Source organism: Cryptomeria japonica, chromosome 10, assembly GCF_030272615.1.
Source record: "Cryptomeria japonica chromosome 10, Sugi_1.0, whole genome shotgun sequence".
In the NCBI taxonomy this organism is placed as follows: domain Eukaryota; kingdom Viridiplantae; phylum Streptophyta; class Pinopsida; order Cupressales; family Cupressaceae; genus Cryptomeria; species Cryptomeria japonica.
Window position 1 is genome coordinate 455,170,227 of NC_081414.1, and position 14,090 is coordinate 455,184,316.

Sequence of the window (14,090 nt, forward strand, 5' to 3'; positions counted from 1 at the left end):
TAGGGTAATTGAAAATGTAGACCCTAATATGCTCAATTGTATGATTGATGTAGATCTTGACAACTTTAGACTTCAACCAATTTTACCCCAATTGAAGAATACTGACCCCATCATGGTTAAATTAGAAGAACAACAGTGTGGTTTATGACAGATGTATTTTGATGGAGCTTTCTCTAAAGAAGGATCTAGATCAGGGGTTCTTTTTGCGTCCCCATCAGGTATAACTTTCAAGTATTCATTCTTATTGGCCTTCCAATGCACAAATAACACTGTAGAGTATGAAGCTCTATTGCTGGGGCTTGAAGTTTCAAAGAAGCATGGAATCCAACTATTGACAGTGTTAGGGGATTCAGAATTGGTTGTATCTCGGGTGAGAGCCAAATATGCATCCAAGAATGATAGATTAAAGAGATATAAGCATGCAGTTTGGGATGTTATTGAGCATTTTAGTGCATTTTCTATTAATTGGATAGAGCGGTCAAAGAATATTATGGCAGATTTCTTAGCTAATGTTGCCTTGAAGAATGATGATGCAACATTAACCGGTATTTCCACTATGGAAATAAAATCTAGGCTTGCTATTCCTGACAATGTGTACAATTGGCAAGTTTTTGCTGATGATGAAGACATTCTTAGGTTCATCTAATGTGTTGATGATTATGATGGATAGAAGATTGATTGTAATGCATTGGTGGAGGTGATTGATAATAGAGAAACAGTGTTTGGAAATGAGTTGGTCCAGTTGGAAACCAATGAAATACCTAAAGGGCTGGTAGAGCTGGAAAGAATGTTCAGTTATAATGACAGTCACTTACATCAGCAGTCTACCACCAAGTTGGAAGAGCTAGAGGAGGTAAACTCGGGGACTAAATCATCCCCTAAGCTAGTATACATTGGAAAGAAATTACCCCCTCATGTTAGGACTAACCTTATTAATTTATTGAAGAAGTATAAACATGTTTTTTCTTGGTCTTATGAGGACCTAAAGGTGTATAGACAAGATCTTTTTCAGCATGAAGTTCCTCTGCTTCCAGATGCTAAGCCTTTTAGACAGAAACAGAGGCCCATCAATCCCCTGTTAGAAACTAAAATGCAGCAAGAGTTGACTAAATTGAGAGAAGGGGGGATTATCAAACCAATAAGGCATTCTTCATGGGTCTCTAATCTAGTCCCAGTAAGAAAGAAAAATGGGGACATTAGATTGTGTGTAGATTTCAAAAATTTAAATGTTGCCTGTTTGAAAGATAACTACTCTTCCCCAAATATGGAAGCCATGCTATAGAGAGTGACAGGATGTGACCTTTTATCCATGATGGATGGTTTTTCAGGATACAATCAAGTGTTAGTGAAGGAATCTGAACAGTTTAAAACTGCCTTCACTACTCCATGGGGAACATATGTCTACATGAGAATGCCATTCGGATTGAAAAATGTTGGAGCTACATTTCAGAGAGCCATGGATGTAGCCTTCAAAGAATTCATTAATATCATCATGGTGGTTTATCAAGATGATTTAACATGTTTCTCCAAAAGGGCTGATGATCATTGTGGACATTTGGAAAAGGTGTTCAATAAAGCTTTGGAATTTGGTGTGTCACTAAATCCCAAGAAATGCCATTTTGGAGTCACAGAAGGAAAACTATTGGGACACATTTTTTCCAAGGGAGGGGTAAGGATAGACCTTGAAAGAATTGAAGCAACAAATAAGGTGTCTGAACCTAAGAATGTAAAAGGTATTCAATCTTTTCTAGGCAAGGTGAATTTTGTTAGGAGATTCATTGCAAACTTTGCAGAGATAGTGAAGCCTATTGTCAAGTTGCTTAAGAAGGATACAAAATTTTGTTGGGATCAAGAAGCCTTGAAGGCTTTTGCTGAAATTAAGAAGGCCATTCAGGAAGCACCAGTGCTAAATTCTCCTGATTATAGTAAGCCTTTTTCTCCGTTTTCCTTTGCTTCATATCATACAGTAGCTGTAGTATTGTTACAAAAGGACAATGAGGGATATGAACATCCCATAGCCTTCTACAGTAAGTCTTTGCAGGGGGCAAAATTGAAATTTGAAACCATGGAAAAACAAGCTTATGCTTTGGTCAAAGCTATCAAGGCTTTTAGGCCATATCTGGTGAATGAAAATATCATTTCCTATGTCCCACATGCTGCAGTTAAGGATATTTTGTCCCAGTCGAAGGTTATAGGGAAAAGATGTAGATGGATTAATAGAATCCAAGAATTTGACTTGGAGATAAAGATTACCAAATTGGTAAGAGGTTTAGGTTTGGCTAAACTCATGACTGAGTCCAATCTTATGAATGTTGAAATACATAATGTTGAAGTCAGAGATACTTCAGTCACTAGCATTGAAAGGCAACCTTGGTACTCAGAGATAGTCAAATTCCTAAGAGATGCTACATTCTCAGAAGGAATGACACATAGTCAGAAAAGAACTCTGAAGCTCAAGTCACAAAAATATGTGCTCATTCAGGGTGATCTATTCTGGAGGAAAAGAGATGGAGAATTACTAATGTGTTTGGATGAATTCCAGGCTAAACGAGTATTGACTGAAATGCATGATGGAGTATGTGGAGGCCACTACTCTACTAAGACCACTGCTGGTAAGATAATCCAGGCTGGATACTATTAGCCCACTTTATTTAAAGATACTCATGCATATGTTTGGAAATGTGACCCATGTCAGAAACTCTCATCCAAGCTGAAGTATGAAGGAGCCTTACCCCTAAATCCAGTCTCTGTAGAAGCTCCTTTTGTCCAGTGGGGCATTGATTTTATTGGAGAGATTGTTGAGAGGTCAGGGAGAGGTCATAGATGGATCATATTAGCCACTGATTATTTCACAAAATGGATAGAAGCTATTCCTACAAGAAGGGCTACAAGTAAGGTTGTCATTGATTTCCTGATGAATAATGTTGTAACCAGATTTGGAATACCTACAAAATTGGTGATGGATAATGCCATGTGTTTCAGATCAGAAGAGTTTGTAGGCTTTTGTACCAGTCATGGAATACTCATGTCTCACTCTTCACCTTATCACCCTTAGGGGAATGGACAAGCAGAATCTAGCAATAAAAGTCTTTTGAACATCATCAAAAAAATCTTGGAAGAAAATAAAAGATCTTGGGATCAGAAATTGAAGTTAGCTCTATGGGCTGATAAAATAATAGTTAAAAGGGCTATTGGAATGTCCCCTTTTGAACTGGTCTATGGAGCTCAAGTCAGATTGCCAGTGAATAATCTTCTTCTAGTTTACAAGTTCTTGCAAGATGAGGATATGGAGCTATTTGAACCTATGGAAGACCGAATGATCCAAATTGTGGAGGTGGAAGAGCTCAGAGCTTTAGCTCACAAAAGAAATTAGAAGATCCAATTGCAATCCAAATAACTTTTTGATAAAAGAACTGTAGACATGTAAAAATGGTCAACGCTTGCGGAGTCATACTTTAACATTTGCGCATTGCCTTATTTTAGGGTTCTTGCATCGCATTAACATTTCTTCTATGTTGCACACTTGGTCTTTATCATTTGCGAGCATCAAGTCCTTCTTCTGCATTCCTTATGTTTATCACTTTTGCATTTGGTCTTGTTGATAACAATCTTCAGTTATGATTTTGGTCAATCTTATCTTGTCATGTCAATGTGCATGCTCATTTGTCATATTTTGGACATCGTCAATCCTAATCGATGATAGAATTAGGGTTTTGTCCTCTTGTCAATCTTGTCATTTTGCGATCGATTCATCATCGATCCTTGTCCTCTTGTCAATCTCGTCAATTTTGCGACAATTTGTCGTCGATCGTTGTTCTTTTTAATCGTGTCAATTTGGATCAATTATTGTTCCTCATCAATTGGCGCCTTTCAATTTGGTCTCTTTATCAATCTTGGTCAATTCGTCAACCAGTCTCAATTGTTTATCAACATTGATCCTCTGTCAATCAGAATCATGATCGAACCTACATCAATTATCTTTTGTCAAGACCTAATTGTCATCCTTGCATTTCTAATTCATCTTCTAGGGTTTTATGATTTATTCATTTAATCTTGTTTGTCATTTTCCCTCTAGGTTAAATAATTTATTTATTTATCCTAAGTCTTCTTGTCACAATTAAATATTTATTTAATTGGCTAATTAATTCCCTCTCTTTTTGTGAATTAATTAATGAATGAAAAATTATTAATTAATCCACCTAATTTTCATCAATTTCTTATTTCCTAATTCCTAATTTCTATTTTCAAATTTTTGTCATAACTCCTTGCATAGCAATTTATCATAAATTGTCATAAATTGTCATAACACCTTGCATAGCAATTTGTCATACACTTGTCATGATTTTGCTATTCTTGATTTGAATTTCCTTTCAAATCTCTTCATGCTAATCTTGTATTTTCTCCAATTTATCTATAAATTAGATGAATTTCTTCAATCAAGGATCCCAATTAATTACATTTTCGAATCGATCTGATCTGAATCAATCATGCTTCTAGTATCCTTACGCTGTCATCTCATCTTGTCAATCTTGCTTTCATCTCATGCTTATGCACTTGTAGGTGAGATCCACAAACACACTGATTTGAAGGAGAAAGAAGGACAATGGAGAATTATGGAGGAGACATTCGTGTTTGTGATGGTTTACATTTGATTTGAATGTCTTATTTTCAATCTCTATTGAATGTTATTAGGATTTCTTGTCATTGCAATCTAGTTTTTTGTGATTGAGTTAGTCTAATTTCTATTGCTTTGATGATTTCCAAATTCCTAGTTACAAGAACATCATTAAGGAAGTTTCAAATTGATGACATGGTTCTTCAATGGAATGCAAAAGGACAAGACAAGGGAAAACATAAAAAATTTGAATCATTATGGGTTGGCCCTTTTGTGGTCTGTGACATAAATGGTAAGGATTCATATTTTGTGAAGAATATGAATGATGAAGTATAGGAATTTCCAGTGCATGGACAATTCCTAAAACATTATTTCTCTTGATGTCCATGCACAGTAGGTCCTTGTTTGTACATATTTTGTTACTTCCTTATTTTTTCTATTTGGGTCTGTGTTTTGGTTGGTTTCTCCAGAGTTTCTAAGTTTTCTTGCATTGATCTTGCGATCAACCATCCCCAGTCAGAGCCGTTGTTGTCACTGTTTAAAAAATGGGTTTTCCTTTCCCATAATTGGCTATGACTTTGAAATCTTGAATTAGACATTGTCACTTGCTTCAGCTCTATGTAAAGTCTTAAGGGTTTAGGGTTTTTAGTTTTAAAATCGCTCAGTGTGTTATCAAAAACCCTCTAGTTTCTATTTCTTCGTTACTTTATCCACTTAAGTAATGGGTCTTGGGGTCGTAGGAAGTGTCCCCCCTTTGTCATTTGCCTAGGCGGTCATGCGAATTAATTGTAAAGTTTTACGCCTTATGTCTTTTCCTCATAATGTTGTCAGGCCTAGTAAGTTGTGCGCAACTCTTAAATGGATCTACAATTTTCGCTATTTCACTAGGTGAAGTTGCGCGTGGTTTAAAACCCATGAAGTTGCAAAAAGGCTTTGCATTCTAAATGGTGATTTTGGTCCGGTTTTAAAGAGATCTCATCTTCTCCAAGATCCAACGGCTGGTGTTATTTCACAGCCTGAACTTGCAAGCGAAATACCTTTTGCGAAATGGCGAAAGTGTTTGATGGGACCCTGCATGCAAGGATTTTCTAAGTGACTAACAGGTGAGCAAGTCCCATTTGATCTGACGGTTTGTGCTATTTCGCAGGATGAAAATGCTTGACAGTTAGCTTTTGCGAAGTTGTGAAGTGACATGGCATTCCAAGTAGATGGTCCAGCTAGTCGAGAGGGCGAGTAAGATGGTGGCACATGGCAGAGGCTACAATAGTCAGCAAGGTGGGTCTAAGAGTTAAAAGGTGGGTCCCAGAGGTGAGTCATGCTGTGGGATAAGAGGTGACCTGGTAGATGCAAGTGGTAAGAATTAATTGGAACCTAGTGTTTTCTCTCGGCAAATGAAAGACTGACATGTCAGCTCTGAAAGTGACTAGATGCCAGGTGTACGAGGTTGAGTCAGAAGGCCCACGTCTGTCGGAGTCTATTTAGATGGTTAAGCACCGAGCAAGTAGAAAATGATCTGATGGCCCGTGTGATTTCACAAGGGTAAGATGCTCATGCTTTATACCCTACGAAATGGCAAAAAGGTTTTTCATCCCCAAAGATAGATAAAACATAAGGTTAAAAGAGGATCGACTTTGTTTTGATCCAATTACTGGCGCTATTTCGTGGTTGTGAGATGCTTGAAGGATATGCTTCACGAAAGAGCGAAAGTAAAAGAGGTTCATCTAGGTGTCAGGATAGATGGTGACGTGTCGGTGGACACACGGTGTCAGAAGAAGTTGAGGGCTCACCAAGGTGAAACTGGCGGTATAAACGACAGACATGTGGTTGACGTTGAATTAAATGCAAAAGGGTTTTCCAAAGCCAATGGTTGAGTGCCACGTGGTAGCCAGTAGCCAATGAAAAGGTGGTGTAAGTAAAGCAAGCATGAAGGTTTCCCTTAAAGGATGGTCATCTCCGAATTGATCCAATGCTTCATGCTGTTTCGTAGCTTGAAGTTGATAGATGTTTAAGCTTCGCGAAATAGCGAAAACCACTAGCAGTCAATGTAGAGGCGCAGTTAGTAAAGATGTCGATGGTTTCGGTCAAAGTTAAACATCGAGCAGTTAGAGTTCCATCTAACGCCTAGCGTAGTTCGCGAAGGAGAAGTGCTTGAAAGATAAAGTCTGTGAAATGGCGAAAAGAAGGTGGGGCCCAATGCGGAGGCAAGACTGTTAAGTCAGTATAATAGCCGATCAAGTTTCTTTTGATCGGACGGTTGGCGCTATTTTGTAGGATGAAGTTGCCTGAAGGTTATGCTTCGCAAAGTTGCAAAAGAGTGAAAGGAAAGAATTGCAGGAATCAAATGGTTCGAGCGAAAAATACGAATTCTCTCATGAATTCAATTCTGAAGGGATGGCTGAAGCATGCGGAATCAATGTTGTAGTTAAGAGCCTAGGTACCATATATGATTTCCTATCAACCAGATGAAGGTATCTTTCTAAAGAATTATTGTAGAGGAGCAGATACAGAGCCATTTTCTTCAAATACAGAGCAAGTGAATTCAGTTGCAGAGCGGATTCACTCGAGCTAAAAATAGGTTTTCTTGTACTCTCGTGTCGCAATTTCTTTGTTGTGTGATTTAAATAAGATATTGATTTGTCACAGAACCATTTGGGGGCAGTATTTTGATTGCTTGCATTTTCAAAATGGCACCTAAGAGAGAATTTTCTGGGAAACTCAATTATCCGGAGAGGGCCATTTCTGATAATTTTCTTGAGCAGTTGACATTGTCAACTAATCAGGCATCGAAAGCAAAATAATTAGTGCATAGAGCTCCTCATTTGAAAATAGGAGAAGGGCTATATGATAAGGGTAATTGGTTGAGAGATCCACAGGTCGGATTGTCTGGGTTGGGGTTATTTAAGGTTGGATTTGGAATGAGGAATTCTCCGGCCCCACTAAATAGCATCTAGGAATTAGATGTAGGGAAGTTGGTAGTCCCAGGGGTATTTATGGACATGGATCTGTTGACCCAAATTGCACTTAATTATGATCCAGTCACAAGAAGCATTTGGGATATAAATGGAAAAGCCCTTATTGAGATTAATACTGAAGAGCTCAGAAGTGATTTTGGGCTAAATGAGTTTACAAATTTTCTTGAATCCATAAATTTAAAATCATTAGCTCAAGTATACAGTGCATAGAAGAATCATCATAGGAGTGAGCCTCTTAAGGAATTTTTTGTGAAGATAGGTGGGTTGACTGTTGTAGGATCCAACACAGAAGAGCACTTCTCATTAAATTTGTTCACCCTCATAGCTAAGGGAATGTATTGGTCACTTTGTCAAGTTTTGGGAGAAGATGCTGAAGCGAATATGCCCAATCACTACTTGTTAATGATTGCTCAAATTTTAAATCCTTCTCTTGCAATAATATTTGATTATGCTTCTTTCATTGTTGATGCTATCCATGGAGGGTTAGTAGGAATAAAGAATGGAAAGTTGGATAGGCCTTTTGGATGGTACTCACTCCTGATGCATCTATTTCTGTTCAAAGGAGGTGATTACTTTGCCAGTGGACTGGACCTTATCAAAGAGAAGGAAGGAGAAAAGATGCCAGTGCAACTATGGAGTACTGTCTTGTCATGGGATAAAGAGAATGCCAGTTTCTTGAAGTTTGATAAATATTTTGCATCCAAGATCAGGACTCTCCTCTGCTTGGAGAACCCAAGAATCCCCAAGGTTCTTTTGGAATTCATTTGACCAAAAGAATTTGCAGAGAGCATAAATATTGTTCACAATTGGGGTGACATTTATCTGTACCTAGTCTCAACAGTTTTCAGAGTTTTTGGTTTCAGAGGCACTCCATTCTTGTTTCCCTATCAGGTCCTTGTCAAAGTGGGAATTGCAGAAGTCCTTAGACAAATTGGTAGTGTACAAGAGGCAGAACTGATAGGCAGGGGTAAAGGGACTACTTTCCGTACGGTTACCATAGCCCACCAATTTGTAATAACTAAAGGAGGTTGGAATTGTTTTGAGGAATTTCTCAAACCTTATCATTTGTAAACTGCAATATCTAGGTGTGCCGATCCAAAAGATTTCTTTAATGGCATGTTTAGAAAGAGAGCAGCGTGTAGAGGTAAACCCCATCAATTTTAGTTTCCTAAAGACCTCATTAGAAATGAGTTTGATTTATATGAGTAGGAGCTGAGGAAGGAGAATTGGGTGGCTTATAAGAAATCCTTAGACTTTGTGCATCAGTTTGATGCCAGCTATGACGCATTGTCTAGCTTTTTCCCTCTGGAGGAGAAAATAAAGTTTTTAATTGTTTGCTTTCAGGATGTGATGCAGACCCTAAAGGAGAAGAGGGAAGCTCTGATTAAAAACAACCCTAAAAAGGAAAGAATGATTCTAAGTAGGTCTACCTCCACCAAAGTAATCCCTCCTGGTGACTACACCCTGCACAAGAAATCTAGTTATAGTGTGCTGATGCCTACAACAGGGGAGCCCTCTACCTCCAAAGGAAAGAGGAAGATACAAGATGTTATTGACATTCAAGAGAGCCCTAAAAGGAAGAGAGTAGGAAAAGAGGCACAATCTGTTACACCTTTGTACTCTCCATCCCTATCCCCTATCCACATAGGAGATGAGCAAGCAGCAGCCGAGCAACTTTTAAAGTTTGACAGTTTAGGGGAAATTGCTACACATATGATGAGATAGAGGAAGGAATGCCAGAAGAACCCCTTGTTTCTAAAATGGACATTACCACCACTGAACTTAAAGGCCAGGAGTTGGATCCTGAGATAAAGCAAGCCAATGATGTTTTCTTGGCTGACAACAATTTTGTTACCTCAGGAGCGTTTGTGCGGTTTGTATGGAAACAAAATATAGATAAATGCAATGCAAGATGCGAGAAGAGAAAAGGTGAGAAGCCTAACAAAGATCTAGCTCTGGTAGAGGAAGAAATAAAATAGGAAATGATGGAAGAATTTAGGACCATCACTCCTGAGCAAGGAAGGGATATTGTGGCACAAGCTGGAGTGCTTATTCTCCCTGAGTGGGACATAGCAGATGCCCTGGTTCTGGAGGCAGTAAGGAAAGAAACCAAGCCCATGGAGGGAATCACTTTCAGCAAGGATAATGCTGCACTCATCATGTGGTCTCTCAAGAGAGATGAGAGTAAGAGAAGAAAAGATACCCTAGGGTCAAGCTACCTTGGTGGAATGATATTGAAGAGAGTACAGAACATGGGGGTGGTAGAAGCTACTAGTACTGTGCTAGAAACTGTAAAATTTAGTGTTGCAGTAGCAGAAAAGGAGGCCAAGGAGAAAGCAGACCTCCAAGTCAAGATGGAGACAATTCTAAAGGCCTATAATAGTCTTAAGGAAGAGGTAAGAGGTAGAGCTAGCATCATTGCTAAGCTGCAAATCCAGTTGACAGGACAGTACCATCAAGGTGAGTCTACAACACTGATGATCTCCTCTTCTCCTGCAAGACCTCCACCTACCAGCCCCATCATTGAGTTCCCACCATCTCCAGCACCCTCCAGCTCCTAGATGATTGAGATTACTCCTCAAGAGCTAGAGAATTTGAAACAGGCTCAGGCCCTGTATGCCAAGAAATATGAGGATAAAGTAACAGCTACTATTTCAAGTTTTGTGGATACAATGAGTGCCTCCTTGCTATACAGTAATATAAGCAAGATTTTGGAAATGAGGAATGAGCTCAATGGAGATAAAGCCATTTTGACACCTATTTTTGACAAATGGAGGCCTAGAGAGCATGACTTGGAGTCTATTTGTGCCTCTTATGATGAAGCAAGGGCCAATCCTATCATCAAATCCACTTGTGATACCACCAAGGATCTAGTGAAACTAGCAGAAGGGGTGGATAATGCTGATAGGAAAATTAACTTTTACAAAAAGGAATATACTGATCAGGTTTTTGAGTTGCTCCTAGGATTTTTTGCTAGCCCAGATCAACTAAAGGACAAACAATTATGGCTTAAGGAATTAGATGCCAAACTATCAACCAGAATTAAAGGAATTGTTGATCTAGCTGATGGTTCCTTCTTTGTTGTAACAATTCAGGAGATAGAGAAAATCAAATCTCATTATGGTTTTCTCAATTCAAAAGTCAACAAGATGAGAAATTTCTAGAAAAGGTTGACTAAGGCTAAGACAAAAGTGATTGATTTCACGTGGCCAACTGATGATGTGTATAATGAGTGGACAACAAAATATGCCATCCAGGATGTAGAGCGGTTAGAAGAGGTTGAAACCGAACAACAAGTAGAAGAAGTTGCAGAGGTCGAAAAGGACTTGTAACCATTTTTGCAAAAAGTTTTGTAACTTCTTCTTGAACAGCAAATGATTGTAACAAATTCTCCTAGGAAAGTTTGAAGCTATGTGCATCCATATTGTTATAAATGGATACTAGGACTGGTGGAAGAGAGGATCACAAAGAAATGTAAGAAAACACTACAGAAATTTATCTGAGCTTTTCTAAGTGTAATGGAGAATATTAAAAAGTTTTTGTAATACTTTTCTTGAAAATATATCAATATACAGACCATTGGTTTTGAGTAAAACTTTGTGTCATCTTCGAATGTGCTTGCAGTTGTTTATTGTTTCATTCTAAATAATCTAGGGTTATTTCATTTGAACGGAGATTGTAAGGCAATTTTCAGTAGATGTGCTCGCTAGCTTTTCTCTTTAGGAGGGGAATTAAATATGCAGGGATCACCTCTACCAGTAAATTTTTCATAGGATATTTTGAATCTTAATGAGCATAGTTTGATTTGGTGTGCATAAATTCTCATTTATGTCAGGCATATATAGAGATTAAAAGAAGCCGAACCAATGGGATGTGTAGGGATATTTTATTTGAGGAGTATAGTTTGAATTTAGATGACTCTATGAACTTGGATAAGGCACTGGTAATAGATCAAGGTTGTCTATTGCATGTTTTGTAGATCAAAATACTAAATATGTGTATAATTTTCATTCCTTTGTTTCCATTGGTTTCAAGGTGATTAGATCCACTAGTTTTCTGGACTGGTGTGCTGTGGATTTTTCTTTTGAAAGTGTGAATTTAGTTCACAAAGGTATACCCACCTGGACTCTGAGTAAGTCCAAAGTGTAGAAGGTTAAATCAAACCTTCTCATATGTTGTCCTAAGAGTTTCCTTCCCTTTAATATCTCTTCTGCATAGAGTTTAAATCATTTTATTATAAGGATGTTGAGGTGAATCAGATTTTGAAGACAACAAATTCCAGAAGGTTGCAGAAGGCTTAGATCAGATATGTAGATGCTATCCAAAAAATTTAGAGTAGATTTTGTGCTCGAGTAAGCAAATTTATGAAAATCATGGTAACCGATTGCAACATTTATTACACTGAAGAATTAGGTTTTCAAAGGATACAAAGGAATTTCACAACTTCATTTGTCACAATGTGATCAAGTGAATAATGCAAAGAAGCAGAGTGAAGTGATTGACAATTTCACTAGCAATTTCAACAACTCTAAAGTGAATTTCAATGCCTGACTATGAATCAAGGTATTTATCTATTTAGGATTTTTGTTTTTGCAAACCCTAAATTTGAAATGGCTTCAGCGTTTGGTATTGCTACCCTTTGGTGGTCGAGATTAAGGATAGGGCTAGACTTGTATTTAAGAAACAACCTTTCAAGTCTATTGAAGATGATCTAGAAGGTGCATTTTCATCGGTACCCTATGACATGCTTCATAATGAAGATATTAGGGCATACATCCACTGTAATCTTGAGGAGGTTGGAAATGTAGATATGTTGGACCTGTACAACAAACACTTGGCAGACAGTTTGGAAAATCTCAAACTCGAGTACAAAGTTCTTTAAGGCAAGGGTTTTTCGTAGTTCGTCCATTTTTCATTGTTTGAAAAAGCAAAGTGGATTTTTTACATTCTCAGTCAAGTTCATGATGATTTTATATGGCTTGAAAAGCCCCACAAGATCACCAAATAGGAGATCCAAGCCGTGACATGGCTCAATGAAACTAGTGAAGTACTTAGCCTAAGGAGAGTGTTGAATGACATGATGATAGCAACCATTGGCTCAAAATTTGATAGCAGAGAAATGACCATAAATGACATTCTAGAGAATGATGTGAAGTTTGCATCAATGGTGGTCGGTTACAAGGTTTACCATTCAAGAAGACACAACTCTATCTCTGATACTACCATTTACTCTTGGTGCAGCCATCGGTTAGGAGGGACCTCAAAGAGATCAATCTAGATCGAGCAGCAAGAGTAAACACAATGGAAACAAGAGGCTATGATGGAGACAATGCAAAATTGAATGAAAATTATTTACAAGCAACTCGTATTATTCGAGCTACAAGATTCAGCTCACTAGCCTGCTACAAACATGCTTAATTACAAAACAGGTCACTTTCAGACCTCTAAATCTTAAGGTTTATCTACTATGTTCTATCTAACTAATTACTAATGCACAATTACAATGATTTATATGATCCAAGGAGATCTAGTCAGCCCAAAAGGGATCCCGAAGAACAAGATCAAATGTGTAAACCAACAAGTCGACCTCCACCAAAGAGATTCCTTTGAAAAATCCAAAGGATGAAGTGTGGATAAAAGGGAAGGTCGGCCACATGCTAAGGAACATTAGAATCAATGAGCCAAGGCTCCACAAGTTATGAAAAGGATCCGCAAGATTCTCTAATAGGAAAATAGGTCTAGGAGGTTCCAGTGTCCAAAGCCAAAAACTGTCTTAGAATTTAGAAGCGATAAATTATTGGAAGTGATCCAAATGGTCTACAATTTAGGAATAAGGAAGATGATCATGTTTTAAAGCAAAATCCAATTCCACAAGATCTAGTGAGCAAATGAAAGAAAATGCAGAAAGAAATTTTGAAACTGCAAAACAGAAAATAAACTAAAAAGAAATGTTTTTGGTTGATGCAAGATTGCCATGAACCGGGGATGCTCCTACATCAAACATATGGGATTGTTGAAAAAGTGAGTCCCTCACTTTTCTCAGGTCAGAGGAAAACTAAGGTAGTCTACCTTTTCTTGAGAAATCCAAGAAGAATCTTCAACTAGTCTACCTTTCCATTTCACAAGATACTACATGTACTAACTGCTCTAGGTACTACGCCCAATCCTTCTATCCAAAATGCCTTCAATCTACTCTAGTTCCTTCTGAGGCAACTTTTTCTCCAATTCTGCAATACTATTTTTACTGAATTTTGATTCATGATGATGTTGTAGATCTGCAATGTTAAATATAGGTAAAATACTCAAACTATCCGGTAACTCCACTTCATATGCATTTCTAGAACTAAATTTAGATATGCCATCACTTCATCGTCAACTTTAAATTCCTTATGTCTTTGCTTCTCATTTGCTTTCTCCTTATACTTTTTATTCATATCCCCCAAATGTTGTTTGACCTGAATATGTAAGGCCTTCATATGATCTGCAAACTCTTCTTCTGCTAC